This window comes from Lutra lutra, chromosome 5 (assembly GCF_902655055.1).
Source record: "Lutra lutra chromosome 5, mLutLut1.2, whole genome shotgun sequence".
In the NCBI taxonomy this organism is placed as follows: domain Eukaryota; kingdom Metazoa; phylum Chordata; class Mammalia; order Carnivora; family Mustelidae; genus Lutra; species Lutra lutra.
In genome coordinates this window covers 104,937,816-104,954,111 of record NC_062282.1, presented here as the reverse complement: position 1 = coordinate 104,954,111, position 16,296 = coordinate 104,937,816, and the positions used below count along the sequence as shown (strand labels likewise).

Below are 16,296 nucleotides of genomic sequence, written 5' to 3'. Positions count from 1 at the left end.
GCAAGCAGGGAATGCTGCAGGCAGAGGGAGAAGCAGGCTTCCTACTGAGCAAGGAGCCTGATGTGGAACTCAATCCCAGGACCCTGGATTGACCCAAGCCAAAGGTAGACGCTTAACTGACTGAGCCATTCAGGCATCCCAGTATAGGTGCCTTTAAATATAACAGCAGAGAAGATCATTTGGATTCGAAAGACAGTCATTCATGGATTCAGCCCCTCCCTTTGTTCTCCTGTAACAGTGGATAGTAGAGTCATCAGTCAAAACCTGATTTTACGGCTTTTTCCAAAAACGGGGAGGTGAATGATTCTAGATATTAACACAGTGGAAAGGGATTTGCCATCTGATTTCCTTCACATACCCTACTGGTGTACACTCTCATAAAGCAAATTTACCTCAGTTATCTTCCATCCTCAGCCTGTACTGCATGGTAACCTAATGGGTAAGGTCAGCTGGCTCTTAGACCACTCTTCACTTGGACGTATGGCATCTTATTGATGGTTCCATGATTCAAGGTTGAGACCTCTGGTGCAGTTCATTTGAAAATGATCAGGTTCTAAGCTAAATAAATGTTTTTCCGGGATAACAATGTATTAATTTACAACTAAAGTTTCACTTCCCTTGAATATCAGACTCTGTGGTCTCCTTCGTCAAAGTATGCCTTACTTAGTTTCTAGGAGCTAGAGAAGTTTAACCAGTAACCAGAAGACTGTATTTATTCAATATTTATTGAGCCTCAGTAAAGTGCTAAGCCCTGAAGATGCAACTCTCTGCCCTCAAAAGATTCATAGTCTAGTTAAAGTGGTGCTGTGTTTCCGTACTGTATATTCAAGATGCAGTTAAGATAGGAGGGGTGTGGGCCATTCTGGTCTGATGAAGGTGGGAGCTGAAAATTGCTCTACCTGGGAAGGGATTGGTCAAGAAGATCTGAGCTGAGGTAATGAAGAACAAGTGGGTTTTTACCTAATAAAGATAAAAAGAGTAACAAAGGCAAAAAGAAGAAATAGCATGACACATTCAGAGACATGTAGATAGTTCAGAATGGCCTGAACACAGAGAACAGAGGGTAGAGCAACAGGGAATGAGGCTAGAAATGTGGCTCAGGATGCCCTCATGAAGCACTGTGTGTGCCTCACCAATGAAGAAAAATTATCCTTAAGTGCTAAGGTCTATGAAAGATGCTGTTAGCCCAATTCTCCAACCCTACCTGTATCCACACTCTTTGTTTTGTAATTTTGCAGTTCTTACCAAATGGTAAAAAGTAGGTTTCTTTACTTTAGACTTTGGGTGTGGCCAGGTGACTGGCTTTGGCCAATACAATGAGGTGTAGGTGATGGTGGTGTACCTGCTTCAAGCTAAGATAAGGCCTTGTAGGTTTCTATTTCCCTACTTGTATCTCTGCTATTACCTTGAGAAGGACAAACCCAGGCAAACAAGATGAGAGCCATATGGACCAGAGCCAACTCATCCTAGCCAAGGCCAACCTAGACCAGCTAACCCCTCAAATGACCTCTATAATTCACAGGCCAAATAAACGCTGATTGTTGCATGCATCTGAGAATTTTTTGATTGTTATTCAGCATTATTTTCTAACTGATGTGGACCCACTAAAGGGCCATAAGCAGAGGTGTAACATGTACCAATATTTACTTTAGAATATTTGTTTTGTCTGAATGTGATGGATAGGTTAAAGGGGGGGGGGCAAAAATGAAAGCTGGGAGATCAGTGAGACTATTATAATAATCTCTAGTGAAATACCAGGAGACTGAACTAGGCCTTTTGGCCATAGGCAGGGAGGTGAGAAAAGGAATTAAGATTTTTTCTTAAAAGATTTTAAACTATGAAATATTTCAAACACACAGAAAAATTCACATAGTAATATAATTGATGCTAATGTGACCATAACCTAGCTTAATATAAGTCAATATTCTGCTGCTTTTTGGAAAGAAATGTAGCCTTGTCCCTAATTCCTCCTACTTTCCTTCTTCTGCAGAGATAATCACTGTCTTGAGGTTGGGTATATTATTTCCATGCAGAATTTTTAGTTTTTAGATGCACATATATGTCCATAAACAGTATACACTATTTTATGGATTTAGAATTTTACATCTCATACTATGCATCTTTTTACAGCTTACTTATATTATGTTTTTGAGATATACCTACATTGATATATGAAGGTCTAATACATGGAGGAATTTAGATATAATGAAAAAGTAAAAGTTAACAATGTGAAATGCAAGAGAAAGTAAAAAATCTCAGATAATCACCATATTTCTGGCTAGGGTGATCATGTGAATTACAGACAAGGACGAGGAATACAGTAAAAGGAGCAGGTTTAAAATGAGGAAGGCTGGAAAATAGTGAGCTCAATTTGAGTGGGGGTGGTGTGCTTACTTATGGAGCCTTATTGATGGAATATATTCTCTGGGCAGCTGAATTTGAGGATGGCTTTGGGAGCATGTTGTGATCTAGAGATAGAGGCTTCCCATTTTACCATAGTGATTGATAGCAGTTACAACTACGGGAGTTGGTTTCTCACACAAGAAATGCATGCTGAGTAAGCAGAATTTTGTGCCAGTTACTAACAGTTGAGGGCAGACATAAAACAACAAACAGGACTCTTACATCTTTCTGAGGACTATTCCTTCACACTTTCCTATCAGGGAAACATTTTTTGAGCTTGTATGTACATATTCACATATTCACATTTACTTGTATGTAAATGATACACTGATACTATGAGACTAATATATCATATGCATTATAAAAAATACTCCAAAATAGAAACTTGGGATAAATTATATATCTAATCAATAGAAATAAGTGTTCTAATATTTCTCTCCCACTCCTCAATAGATCATGTTATGTACTCCCTAAATTTTCCCCCTTTACTTTTGAAGTCCCTGATTCATATAGATCACTTGACTTCCTCTTTCATATGGGAAAACATGCTTTGCATTACCATTATTCTGAAAGTGGCATTGATTATCCCTTTTCAAAATATTCAGCACACAGGAAAACACAAAGTTAGAAATATTTAAGAATTTAAAATTACGTGTGCCATGTGAAATGAAAATTAGAAACTTACTTTTTTTTCCCTGACCTTCCCCCTCCCCATCCCTGATAATCCCTAATTCCTGGCAACCACTAGTCTGTTCTTAATCTCTATAATTTTGTCATTTTGAGAATGATACATAAATGGAATCATTTAGTATATGACCTTTTGAGATTAATTTTTTTTCACTCATGGGTCACATGACCCTGAGATCATGACCTGAACTGAAGGCAGAGCCTTAACCCACTGAGCCAGCCAGGTGCCCCCATTTGTCCTATTCTTAATGCTGACTAGGTCCCCTAAGTCTGGGCTTTTGATCCCAGTATATTGTCATGAGAATGCTAATGCTACTTTCTATTTCTTCTTCCAAAAAAATGTAATGCCTAGCACCTTCAAAGATAAATAAAGAGGCATTGTTTTTATTTCTTTTTATCAAATATATTTTTAAACAATTAACTGAAATTCTGGAAATTAAACTTGACATTCTTCAGGAAATAAAGACTTCAAGTGACAGAGATTCATTGCAGTTAAAACAAGAACCCACAGGGGAGCCTGGGTGGCTTAGTTGGTTAAGCGGCTACCTTTTGCCCAGGTCATGATCCCAGGGTCCTGGCACTGAGCCCTGCATCAGGCTCCCTGCTCAGCAAGGAGCCTGCTTCTCCCTCTGCCTGCCACTCCCTCTGCTTGTGCACTCTCTTTTTCTCTGTCTCTCTGACAAATAAATAAATATAATCTTTCAAAACAAAAAAAACAAGAGTTCACAGACATTCTCTTAAATTTGATTTAGAGTGAAAAGTTTCAGTGCTTTTCCTTCTTCCTAGAAATGAAATGCATGCAGATTTCTTCTCAGTCCAATTCACACAAAAGGTTAGGACTGACTTCTCCATCACCTTCGATGGGCTTGACTCATAGTTCTGAGTCACGAATGAATCAGCTGAGCTAGAGCCATAAAGGCCTGTACTTCTGAATGGAGAAAAACCCTTAGAGCCCAGCCCATCATCAGTACAGACAACTTAAGGGCTCATATACAGGAAAGGATGGATGTAGACAGAGAGTTCAGGGAGCTTCTAAAGTTCAGGTTTGCAGGATTCTGGTTGGACTGAGGAGTCCTGACCAGCTTGATCTCTCTTGCCTCTCTCCTGACCTATGTCCAGAGAAGGTCAGCAGTCCAGAGGTGGAGACCTACAGAAGATCAAGGAGCTGATGGTTGGGGTAGATTAGGTTATGGTAACAGATAGACCCAAACATGTAATTGCTCAGCACAAAGGAATTGATTTCTTTTTCACCTAATAGTAAAATAGGGCTGGAAAATAAAGGTTGAATAAGGTAAGGGGGATATGTGACTGTGCTCTGTGTAATCACTTGGATCCAGGCTGGTAACACTCCCATCTTTAAAACCTGACTTTCAGGGGCACCTGGGTGGCTCAGTGGGTTAAAGCCTCTGCCTTCGGCTCAGGTCATGGTCCCAGTGTCCTGGGATCGAGCCCCACATCGGGCTCTCTGCTCTGCATGCTTCCACCTCTCTCTCTATCTGTCTGCCTCTCTGCCTACTTGTGATCTCTGTCTGTCAAATAAACAAATAAATAAAATCTTAAAAAAAAAAAAAAAACAAACCCTGACTTTCAGGTTAGTATGAGCGGGGGAGAGAAAGAGAGAAAGAGAGTGAGTGTGTGTGTGTGTGTGTGTGTGTGTGTGTATGTAGTATTTCCATCTTAGCCAGAAAGGGGGAAAGAACATGGAAGATTATGTAGGAGGTTTTTATCAGCCAAGGCCAGAAGTGGTCCACACCACTTGTGCTCGTGTTCTACTGAAGAGAGACTAATCATGTCATCTTTCTTTCCCCCAACTACAAGGTAGTCTGTAAACAAGGACCTGCTGTTATGTCCAAAGAAGGGGGTCTTTTGGTGTCTAGTCAGCTAGCAGTCTCGGCCACAGAGCCCTTTCCACTCAATTGGTGTTTGGGCTAGCTTCTCATAAAGTGGAAAGGGAACCTGAGGACCTGAGCACAACAAATCTGCAGTGAAGGTGAGGACTTGTTTGCAGAGAGCAGATAGCGTTTCCTTTCCATAAGGACCAAGAGAAACGAGTACTGTCCTAGTAAGCTGATTTCTGTCTGTGGACAGAATGGCCGCTCTCTGGAGAGAAATTTCCCATCCCTGGGAAGCTAAGCAACTTTTCGTCCAGAATAGAGTATCACATGGCAAAAATGAGTTCCAGAGGGACTGTAGAGTGTTCGTTCCCTCTGTGTGTCCGCAAGAGTTGGTGATGGGAAGTCAATTCAGCTGTACAGGAAAATGGAACAGAGTCATGTCTGTTTTTAAAGGAGCCCAAGCATCTAACTCTCTCAAAGTGTAGGGTGTCCTTGAAGTAAGTTCTTGCTGACAGATCGCAGAAGCCCAGCGGGGGAGGGCTCTGATTGCTACAACGTCAGAACAGGAACACTTGCATAGGTGCCCTGCTTTATTACAGACCCACCCCCTGTAAAGGTAAAGAGCTGATGCGGAACCAACATGTGCAAATTCTCTTCCCCTCTGCCCTTGGCCCAAGGACAACTGCACAAAATGGGATTAATTGGGATTATGGGGGCTTTGGCTGCTTGGCTGCTACTCAAGGATGAATGCTTAATTTATGTCTCAGTGATCTTGACTCCTGCCTGATTAAACTGACTCACTCAGGCCATTGTTTGCCAAGGACTTTTCTTTCAAAGGAGTAGCTACAGGTGGTGCTTTTATGTGACAGACTTTTAGCTTTGATACAGTATGTGGCTTTAATGGTTTGCTGCAATACCACCTTTCTCTCAGAAATAACTGAAAGCACAAATAAATTCAATGAGTTCTCCTCTCATCTTTCAGGGCTTTTCTTGTGATAACACAATGTCAACAGGTGTGATTGTTCAAGAATACAGAGAATGGTTGTAGAATTATTACTGGACAAGAGAAAAGAGCATTTATTTGGAAAAGATCCACCAAGCAGAGATGTTAAGATTCAGAGCGCCTCACCTCCCCTTAGCAACCCACTCTGGTGAATCAAAAGGTGCCCCTTGGTGGTTCTCCAGCCTAATTGTGGCGTGGCATTGGCTGAGATGGGGCCATGCTCCCACTTCCCTCTGCTGTTTCTGCTAGGATGTTTAAGGATTGGCTTTTGTGTTAGATGAGAAACTCAGGCTCAGGGTTGTTCCCGCTGGGCCAAACTCTCACTTTTGAAGGAATGGGAATGATGGGCAGTTTCTCTTCTACTGGGATTAAATGAAGACTGTCCACAAACCTGAGCTGATCTGATAGTTTTTTAGCCCGTTTGACTAGTGAAGTTGGTTTATAAATACATAAAGCAGTTTTTTGACTGACTTGATGTTTCCTTATTGACTTGGCCCTTACGGCCAGTCAAGAGCCAAATTGATTTGGGCAAACCCACACTGCGGCATATTCCCAGGCTGTATCCAGAGGCCACATAAGCATCTTCAGAAGAAAATAGCTCTTCGAATGCATAACTAAGTGAAGTTTTCTGTCTAGAAAGGGTGTGTTACGAGAAACTGTAATCTTGACTTTTGTGTGTACTTAAAATAAGGATTGTGGGGGGCGCCTGGATGGCTCAGTGGGTTGGAGCCTCTGCCTTCAGCTCAGGTTGTGATCTCAGGGTCCTGGGATCAGGCCCCACGTCAGGCTCTCTGCTCAGCAGGGAGCCTGCTTCCTCCCTCTTTCTCTGTCTGCCTCTCTGCCTACCTGTGATCTCTGCCTGTCAAATAAATAAATAAAATCTTTGGATGCCTGGGTGGCTCAGTGGGTTAAAGCCTCTGCCTTCGGCTCAGGTCATGATCCCAGGATCCTGGGATCAACCCTGCATTGGGCTCTCTGCTCAGGAGGGAGCCTGCTTACCCCCCCCCCCCCCCCGCCTGCCTCTCTGCCTACTTGTGATCTCTGCCTGTCAAATAAATAAATAAAATCTTTAAAACAAATAAATAAATAATATCTTTTAAAAAAATAAGGATTGTGGTTTTGATACACTAAACTAACATGACAGGGACTTGTACATTAGCCACGTGACATTTAATTTAATTAGTTAATTCTAGAAACTTTTTTTTTTAATTTAAAAAAATTTTTTTATGTACATCTAATGTATTTTTATCCCCAGGGGTATAGGTCTGTGAATCGCCAGGTTTACACACTTCACAGCATTCACCATAACACATACCCTCCCCAATGTCCATAACCCCACTAGAAACTTGTTTTTTAATATCATACATTGAGTATAAGTTATTACAGAGATTATGAGCATCCTCATTCTGTATTTGTATGGTATTATTTGGATTATAGTTGGAAAATGTCAAATGTATTAATATTATTTCTCCTAGTATCATATAAAAAAAGCAGCTACAAAAAAGCAAGCTACATTAAGAAGTCTACCATATTGTATTTTAGAAAATATCCAGTAATGAGTGTTTGGGTTCAAACTCTGCTTTCAACCAGGATTTCATAAGTTTGAAAAAATTTATGGAAAATGCAATTATGAGCATATTATGATGTTAATTAAAAATTACTTTAAACTTTATAACATATTATCTCCTGAAAATACTCTGATGATAAAATTTAGAATTTAATCAACTGGGGAGTGGTGATAGTAAAATTGATTGAGTAATTCAATCTGAATATGAGAGAGAAACAGAGATCCTAGGGAAATAGATAAATGAGAGCATATGAGTTTAGAAAGAAATCAGTCAACTCCATCAAACAACTTAAAAGTTAGAGAGAGGGTAAAGATGTTGCTAGGATTCAGAATTAGCAGAAGTGAGGGATGCCATCTGTCCTGAAGTTTGATGAAGCCCTTCAGAGAAGATTCACCAAAGTAAGAAAAGATTGCTCTCAGCACTATGCAAATATCTCAGGAACTTTGGCTGGGAAATGACCTCATCACTTGCCTCCCCTAGGGGATTGCCATGGTACACCTTCCCCTGCTGCACAGATCCTTCTGGAAGCTGCACAGTTCGCAGATTTCTCCTACTGCTGTGCTTGGAGACACAGTCATGCCTCAGGATGTTAGAGCTGGCAGAGACCCACAGAATTTTCCAGTTTAGCTCCATCTTTTCTAGATAAGAAGGCTGGCCCAGAAAGAGGAATAAGCTTGCCTAGAGTCAAACAGAAAATTATTCCCTTTGCCCTTACTTGATTTGCTGAAAACTTGCTCACCCTGTAGACATCCTTTCCAAATTTAGGAAGTAGAATTATCCAGCTCTTTTGCCACCACATAGGAATTTTATGTAGCATAATCATTCTAAAATTTCATATTACTACTCCTGTCTTTAAGTAGCTTCTCTTGATTAAAGTCATCCTCTAACTCTGCATTCCCTGACAGAACCAAACACCTTAATTATATATATTGCTTGAAATTGTTATATAGTTATATCATGAAAGCCTACCTGGTTCTACCATCTACTGAACCAGCTGTCTATGGACAGGGATCAGGTACTCGTATTTCTTTGAATCTCTCACCCATTAGGAACCAATATTAATAAATAAAAGTGCCATCGATAGTTCTAGATACCTCAACACATAACCATTCTCTAAGAAGTCCCTGCACCCCTATTTGTTGAAAGTCAGGGGTTGTAGCAGAAGGCCTTGTAAAGTATTTTTTAAGAGGGTTTGATAGATTATCAGAAACCCCTTCTACAAAATTGGTTTTGAGCTCATAATGAAGCTGTGAATTTACCTTACAGTGTCAGTAAAAGAGATATATCCTTAGAAGATAATAAAAGGTAATACAACTTTTGGTTTAATTAATAAATATTCCATTCCAAGATACTTTGCATAAAAGTAAATTTTGAAGAAATTAATAGATTTTCTTAGGTGAGACGTTTTTGTTTATTTTGCTTTATTTTATGAAATTGTGCTAAAAACTTGAATCAATTTTAAGACTTTGTATTCAGGTCTGGCTGAATTATAGTCCTTTCCAGCCTCCAAATCCCAGCAGAGCAGGGTTCAGCAGTACATCTGACAGCAACCCTGCCTGTATCCTCACTTCAGCAGTTAAATATTCACTAAATGAAATCATGAAAATACCCACTTCTGGCCCAAACTCTCTCTCTTTTTTTTAAAAGATTTTATTTGTTTATTTGACAGACAGAGATCACAAGTAGGCAAAGAGAGAGGGGAGGAAGCAGGCTCCCCACTGAGCAGGGAGCCCAATGTGGGCTTCGATCCCAGGACCCTGAGATCATGACTAGAGCCAAAGGCAGATGCTTTAAGCCACTGAGCCACCCAGGTGCCCCTGGCCCAAACTCTTATGGCCAGAGCACGGAGTTACCTAAATTTTTATTAAAGTCCTGAAGAACCACATTAGGGACATGTGAGGAGACGTGTGCATTGTTTCCAGACCTATTAAGAACATAAGATATTGGGTGGTAAGAGTTGGGAGAATCTTATCTCCAATCTGACCTCATACCTATTCTAAGCACAACCTCTTTGGTCTTTTAATTGATTATGTAAGTTCAGTTTTCTCCATGTGTTACCAGTAATTTCTCAGATGTCATTCCTCAACTATGGCCCAGATCCATTACAGAGGCAGTGTTGGAATTAATCAAGATGAGCCTATGTTCTGGAGGCAAGTTCACACTATGACCTTGGACAATGTGTGGCAATATTACTACCTTACAGAATTATCATGAGGATAAAACTAACCAGTATATCAAAGCATTTAGGACAATGCCTGGCATAGGAAGCCTTCAACAAATATTAGAGAAAATAAACATCATTATTTTGACATTTGAGAAGTGTTGTATGAATGGTTGGATATGTTGATTCCAGTCATTAGAAGCAAGGCAGCCTAAAAAATAAGATTAGATTTCTGTTATGTTAGTACTTAGACATTAATTTTGCAAGCTGAAAAACAGAATGGACCTTGAACATTAACCTAATATGCCAAGAAATAAAAACACTAGTCAAAATGGCAGAAACAGCATAAACCATAGATAATATCTTTGTGTAATTTTTTAAAAATTGGTTATAACAAAATTGCTTCTTTTCATTATACATATATGTAACTGCTGGTTTCATATAAACTGTATCAACTTTAATGTCTTTTTAGTATTGGTAAAATATGTAACAATCTTCAACATGAATGTGATTTCTGAGTTTGTGTCTTAAATCAGCATGGGAAAAAAAGCAATTCTTTTCTTTTTCTTCCAAATCTTCACCTAAATTCTAGTTAGTTAACATAGTGTACTATTGGTTTCAGGAGTAAAATTTAGTGATTCATCACTTACATAGAATACTCACTGCTCATCACAAGTGCCCTCCTGAATGCCCATCACCCTTTTAGCCCATCCCCTACCTCCCCCCCCTTAATCAACCCTCAGATTGTTCTCTATAGTTAAGAGTCTCTTATGGGTTTGCCTCCTCCTCTCTCCTCTTTTTTCCCCCTTCCCACACATTCATCTGTTTTGTTTTCTAAATTCTGCATATGAGTGAAATCATGGTATAATTCTTTTTTAATTTTTAATTTTATTCTTTTGCCTAGTTTTGACAAGATACTTGGCTATAGACAAGTGGAGAATGTTCTGGCTGGTTATGCAACTCAAAAATCTAATGAGTCGATGGAGACAGAGTTTGAGTCTTCACAGTGTGAGGTTCTATTGACTTTTCCTCAGCTTTGTCCTTTATCCTCATCTATATTTTGGTTTGTAACAAGCCCTCAGAAGGCAGGCCACTCATTAGAAAAACACAGTAGATAATTACATTCAGTTGTTACTTTTTCTGTGCCACCATTGTCTAGCTTACACTATGCACTGTGGCAAGTGCTGTATAGAGCAAATGAAAGATAAGGCCTCAGTGCAGGAAAAGGTTATGTTATAAAGAGAGAGCATTTTGAAATGGCCTTATGATCAGGCAAAAGAACTATGCCAGGTGTAGCTGAACAAGGAAGAAAGCTGCTCTAACAACCACAGGCCCATCTGGGAGGGATGCTCCAGGAGGGAGGCCAGGAGAGGAGCAGAGAGAACACATACTGCAAAAGTGACTCCTTATCAATACTTTGAAAGATAATATGTTGAATAATGGGTTTTTAGGCTATGATGAATGTTAGAATAGGCAGTGTGAAGGTGGGCAGTTGAACTTCCAGAGAAGGAAGTCAAGGGTTGGCTCCTGCTTTTAAAATTCAAATCCCTCCTCCCCCAGCCACCAGTTTCAGATAGCACCTCCAAGCTCACCACCGTGTGGAAATTAGAAAATGCTCATACCTTTGGACAGCAGACTTAAAGGCTGAAAGAGGTGGGATCTCTTTCTGGCCTACTAGTAAGTCTGGAAAAGTTGAGAGAGATGTGTAAGGTAATATGTGCAATAACCAGTGATAGCTGGTGATTGTGTGTGTGTGTGTGTGTGTGTGTGTGTGTGTGTGTGTGTGTGTGTGTGTGTGTTTAATATTCTTCTAAAAACAATGACCCAGTATGCTAATCATAATAAAAAAGACATTTCATGTGTAAAAGACTAACAAGGTGTGAATAGGAGACTGAAGAGTCATTGCTAACTAGTTGTTTCACAAAGTAAACTGGTGCTTCAGTGAAGTGTAATATTTATTCCCAGAAATCAGGAACTTCTTTGTTCATATGTCTTATATTTCAAGAAAGGTTTTGATCCTATAGCAGAGGCAGCAGCATTAAGTGGCATGAAGTTAGCCTGTGACATTCCCCACCTCTAGGGGTCAAAGAGCCTAACATTGTAGATGAATTTCAAAGGGGGCTCGATAATTCTGTGGCAAATATTAACGTTTGCTGTCATGCATGTTAAAAAACTGGTAATCAAATCTCATGCCTCAGAGAGTGAACGAATCATGCCTGGAGCAAGCCTTCCCCCTCCCCCCCTTCCACTCCCCCCATGCTTACAGGAAACATGACCAATTTGGTGGGGAGGGAAAACACTTTTGTCTTGTGATACCTCATTGTGATCACATAGTCTTCTGTGGCTCAAGATCTCAGTGGGGAGTGGGAGGTCAAAGTGATGGTAGTCAGGTTTCTCAGCTCTTGGATAGTGGCTGCCACCCCAGAATTTTCTCTGGACTGACAGGACCTTGAGATCTGCAAGGAAAGACAAGATTTGACAACTGGCCTCCTGAGTCTGGGCAAGTCTTAGGCTTCAGCTAGGAGAGACAGTCCTCTGAAGAGTAAGAGCTCCTGCCCTCCCCGTCATCTAGAGTTCAGCTTCACTGCCGTCTCAGGACTGGCCATCTCCATTTTCTGTCTTCTCCCTATCTTCCCCATTCTGCCTTTTTTAAATCTTTCTCTCCTTTCTTACTCCACAGTGGGAAGGAGCCTGTGTTTCTCTCTGCTGCTAGGCGAATGCCATTTAGAAGCTACACAGGACCCCAGTGCAAGGGGTCACTGGAGAAATCACTTCTTCTAGGCCTCAGGCAGGAGACTTAGAAAGTGGGGCTGAAAGTGTAGAGTGCGGTGCCTGGTGGCCTTGGGACATCAGCACTCTCCCTACTCCAGCATCTTTCTTCTTGCACTCTCTGCTTGATCATTACCTTCAGCATACAGATATGTTCCAACATTTCTCAAACAAAACCAAACTAGTTAGAGATCCCTATAGCCGCAGCATGCTCCTTAAGCTATTCTCTTTCTGTTCTCACTCAGAGCCAAGCTTTTCACAGGAGGCATTCAGAGTGCTGTTTCTTCTCCTCATGCCCCATTCTTGGCTCTGTGGCTCTCTTCTTGCTTCATCCTCCATCCTCCACTCTTGTCAGTGTCATAAACAAGTTCTTTGTAGTCCTAATTGTAGAACCTAGTTGGTCCTAGTTGGTGAACATTTCAGGCTTCATCCTACCTTACTTCTTAGAGTGCAGCAGACCATTCCCTCCTTCCTGGGTCTCAATTTGTCTTTATTTCTGTCATATTTCATTCTTCCAGTGTTCTCCCCAATTCCTTTACCAGTTTAGAAGTCTGGGCCCAACCCTGGGTCTCCTCTTAACATTTCATATACTCTCTCCCTAAGTGATACCACCAGCATGCTGATTTAATACCACCTGTGTGCCAAGGACTCCTAAATATGTTAACTCCAAACTCATACATCCAATGACTTCTTTTTCTTGGATGCCTCAGAGACATCTCAGGCAAAATGGCCAGAGACATCTGGCAAAATGGCCAGATCTGGACTCTTCTTATCTCCATTCCCTATCTGCTGCCTTTCCAGATCTTAGTAAATCAACCCAGATTCCCAGAAACATGAGAGTCATCTTTCTCTCCATCTTGGTGTATATCAAATTCATCACCATGTCCCATCAATTCTGTCCCTAAGTTATTGCAGTTTCATTCATGTCCCTCCATTTCACTTCCCCCTGAAGTGCAAGCCACCCTTACATTCACCTGGACCACTGCAATGCTTCCCAGCTGTTTTCCTCACTTCTACTTTTTCCCCTTTCGATTGAATCCATTCTTAAATGGAACACAGTCTTCTATCTAAAATCAGAGGCATCCTTGAGAACATAAGTGCCTATCATAAGATTTTGCTGCTTATACTCTTTCAGTTGCAGCTTGCTCTGCCTGTAAGAATTTGGTCCTGGCCCATCCACCATCTCCTTTATGAGTCTTCCTAGTTCCCTCCCTCTTCTTGGGCCCCTTAACCTCATTTCCCTTCCGAGTTCTTCCCTGTCTCAGGCTCCCACAATGTTGATACCTCTGCCTGGAATTCTCTTTTACTCACTTCTTGCCTAACTGATTTTTGTCACTTTTTCTCAGGTCTCAGTGTAATTATCAGCTCTTCATAGAGGCTTTCTTTCCTCTACTTCTTTATCTAAATTTTCCCCAATTATGCTCTTTCTTAGGTACTTGTTCTTTTCCTTCATTTATTACAATTTATAATTATAAATATTTTGTGTATTTAATTGTTGACAGTCTTATCTCCGCATAAGTTCCATGAGGTCAAGGATTATGCCTGTTCATCTATATAACCAGGATTGTAGGTCCGTGCCTGCCACCTACTAGGTGCTCAGTCTGTATCTGTTAAAGAATGCAAACTAGTCAATCCAAAATTGTATAAAGAACTTATCAAACTCAACACCCAGAAAAACAAAAAGTCCAGTCCAGAAATGGGCAGAAGACATGAAGAGACATTTCTGCAAAGAAGACATACAAATGGCCAACAGACACATGAAAAAATGTTCACGATCACTCAGCATTAAGGAAATACAAATCAGAACCAAAAGAGAAACCACCTCACACCAGTCAGAATGGCTAACATTAACAAGTTAGGAAACAACAGACGTTGGTGAGGATGTGGAGAAAGGGGAACCCTCCTACACTGTTAGTGGGAATGCAAACTGGTGCAGCCACTCTGGAAGACAGTATGGAGGTTCCTCAACTAATTAAAAATAGATTTACCATATGACCCAACAATTGTACTATTAAAATATTTATCCAATGGATACAAATGTAGTGATCCAAAGGGTACCTACACCCCAGGCAGCAGTGTCCACAACAACCAAACTATGGTCCATTGATAGATGAATAAAGATGTGGGGTGTGTGTGTGTGTGTGTGTGTAGTATAGTGGACTATTACTTGACCATCAAAAAGAATGAAATCTTGCCCTTTGCAATGACATGGATGGAACGATGCAGATGGAACTAGAGGGTATTATGCGAAGTGAAGTAAGTCAGTCAGAGAATGATTTCACTCATATTTGGAATTTAAGAAATAAAGCAGATGAATATAGGGGAAGGGAAGGAAAAATAAGGCAAAAACAGAGAGGGAGACAAACCATAGAGACTCTTAACTCTTAACTCTAGGGAACAAACTGAGGGTTGATGGAGGGGAAATGGGTGGGAGGGATGGGGTAACGGTTGATGGGCATTAAGAAGGGCACTTAATGGGATGCTCTTTCTACTCCTGTCCAAGGTAAATGTAAGGCTTTATAACTGGAAGGTGCTATACCAATGTAAGGTATCATTACTATTTTATGAAAATGGAGGTAAGTCACAGATGAACAGCCATCTTTGTACTTGGTACACTGTGCCAGAAACATAAGGTGTTATCAAGGAACATTTCACCAAAAAAGTAAAACTCAATGTGATCTTTTCACTCTTTCTCAAAGACTTTTATCATTAGATTTCTTTGACTAATATCTTTTTCCATAAACTCAAGCAGTGATTCTATATATTTTAAATGTAATTTACACACCACCTTTTTTTTTTAGGGTTGAAACTATAATATAAAATGAGTAACGTATGTGGAGCCCATTTTTAACTGTTGTTATAGCAGTTAAAACCAAAATGCCTTTGTCAAAGTGATTTAATAAAGTACATTTTGTCACATGGAATCCTTGACACATTTATCAAGCTTGTGTGGCCTGTCTCAAAACTCTTAAGAACTGACTGTAGCTAGCTTCCCTATTGTGGGCACAAATAAGTCCATTTCTACAATACCCTGTAGAATCTTCCTGAACTGTATACTCTAGTTGGAGATGACCCCCCGACCTGCTCCCAAGTGCAAGAGCTTTAGATCAAGGAAAAGTAATAGATTTGTTCTGGTACAGAATCAGAGAGGTGACCGTCTATACCAAACCCTCATTTACACAGAAGGATGTGGAGGGCCAGTGGGGTTAAGAACATGGACAAAGTCATAGATCTTATCAAGTGGCAGAGCTAGTACTAGGATGAAGGACCTGTGATTCAGCCCAGTGCTCCTTATTGGTACTGTTGTAGACATTACCAAAGTTCACTAAAATTTCTGATTCTCTTTTTTCAGGCATATGGGAAGATTGGCCTGAATTTAGGTACTGCAGTATGACTTGTTTGTCCAACAAAATGTAAATGAATTTTTGTCACTTCTAGTCAATAGCATTTAAGAACCACGTTGTAACTTTCCACGCGCTCTGCCCTTGCTGTAGTGAATCCTGAAGCACTGTATTGAGACACTGACTTAATAAAATGATAGAGCCTCTGTCAGTTTGAGTCTCTGGGATACAGAGCCTCCCAGCTAGTCTTCTTCAGATATGCAGTATAAGTATGACCAACCTATTCTGACTATTACTGGTATACCAGGACAGGATGGACCAAGGTTCAGCATAGTGTTTGTGATCATGGCAAAGCTACATCTCTCATTAAAGAACAAACTAGGACCTCTTTTTTGTTCACAGAGGATAGCAGCACAGTGGACTTAAGGTCAGAGAGATCTGGATTCCCATCACACCTATCTCAGGGCAGGTAGTGTAGCCCTGGTCATATCACTGAATCCTCCCGAGCTTCAGATTCTTTATCTGTAAA

The 16,296-nt window shown here is 40.5% G+C and overlaps 1 long non-coding RNA gene across 2 annotated transcripts in view; it reads left to right on the top strand.

The window, feature by feature from the left end:
* The window catches only part of LOC125100783 (uncharacterized), a 32,284-nt gene extending 16,328 nt beyond the window's left edge, over positions 1–15,956 (top strand). For both annotated transcript variants that reach the window (XR_007127651.1, XR_007127652.1), the window contains exon 3: positions 15,779–15,956. This is a non-coding gene — a long non-coding RNA (uncharacterized LOC125100783). The remainder of the gene's footprint in view (positions 1–15,778) is intronic.
* The last annotated feature ends 340 nt before the right edge of the window (positions 15,957–16,296 follow it).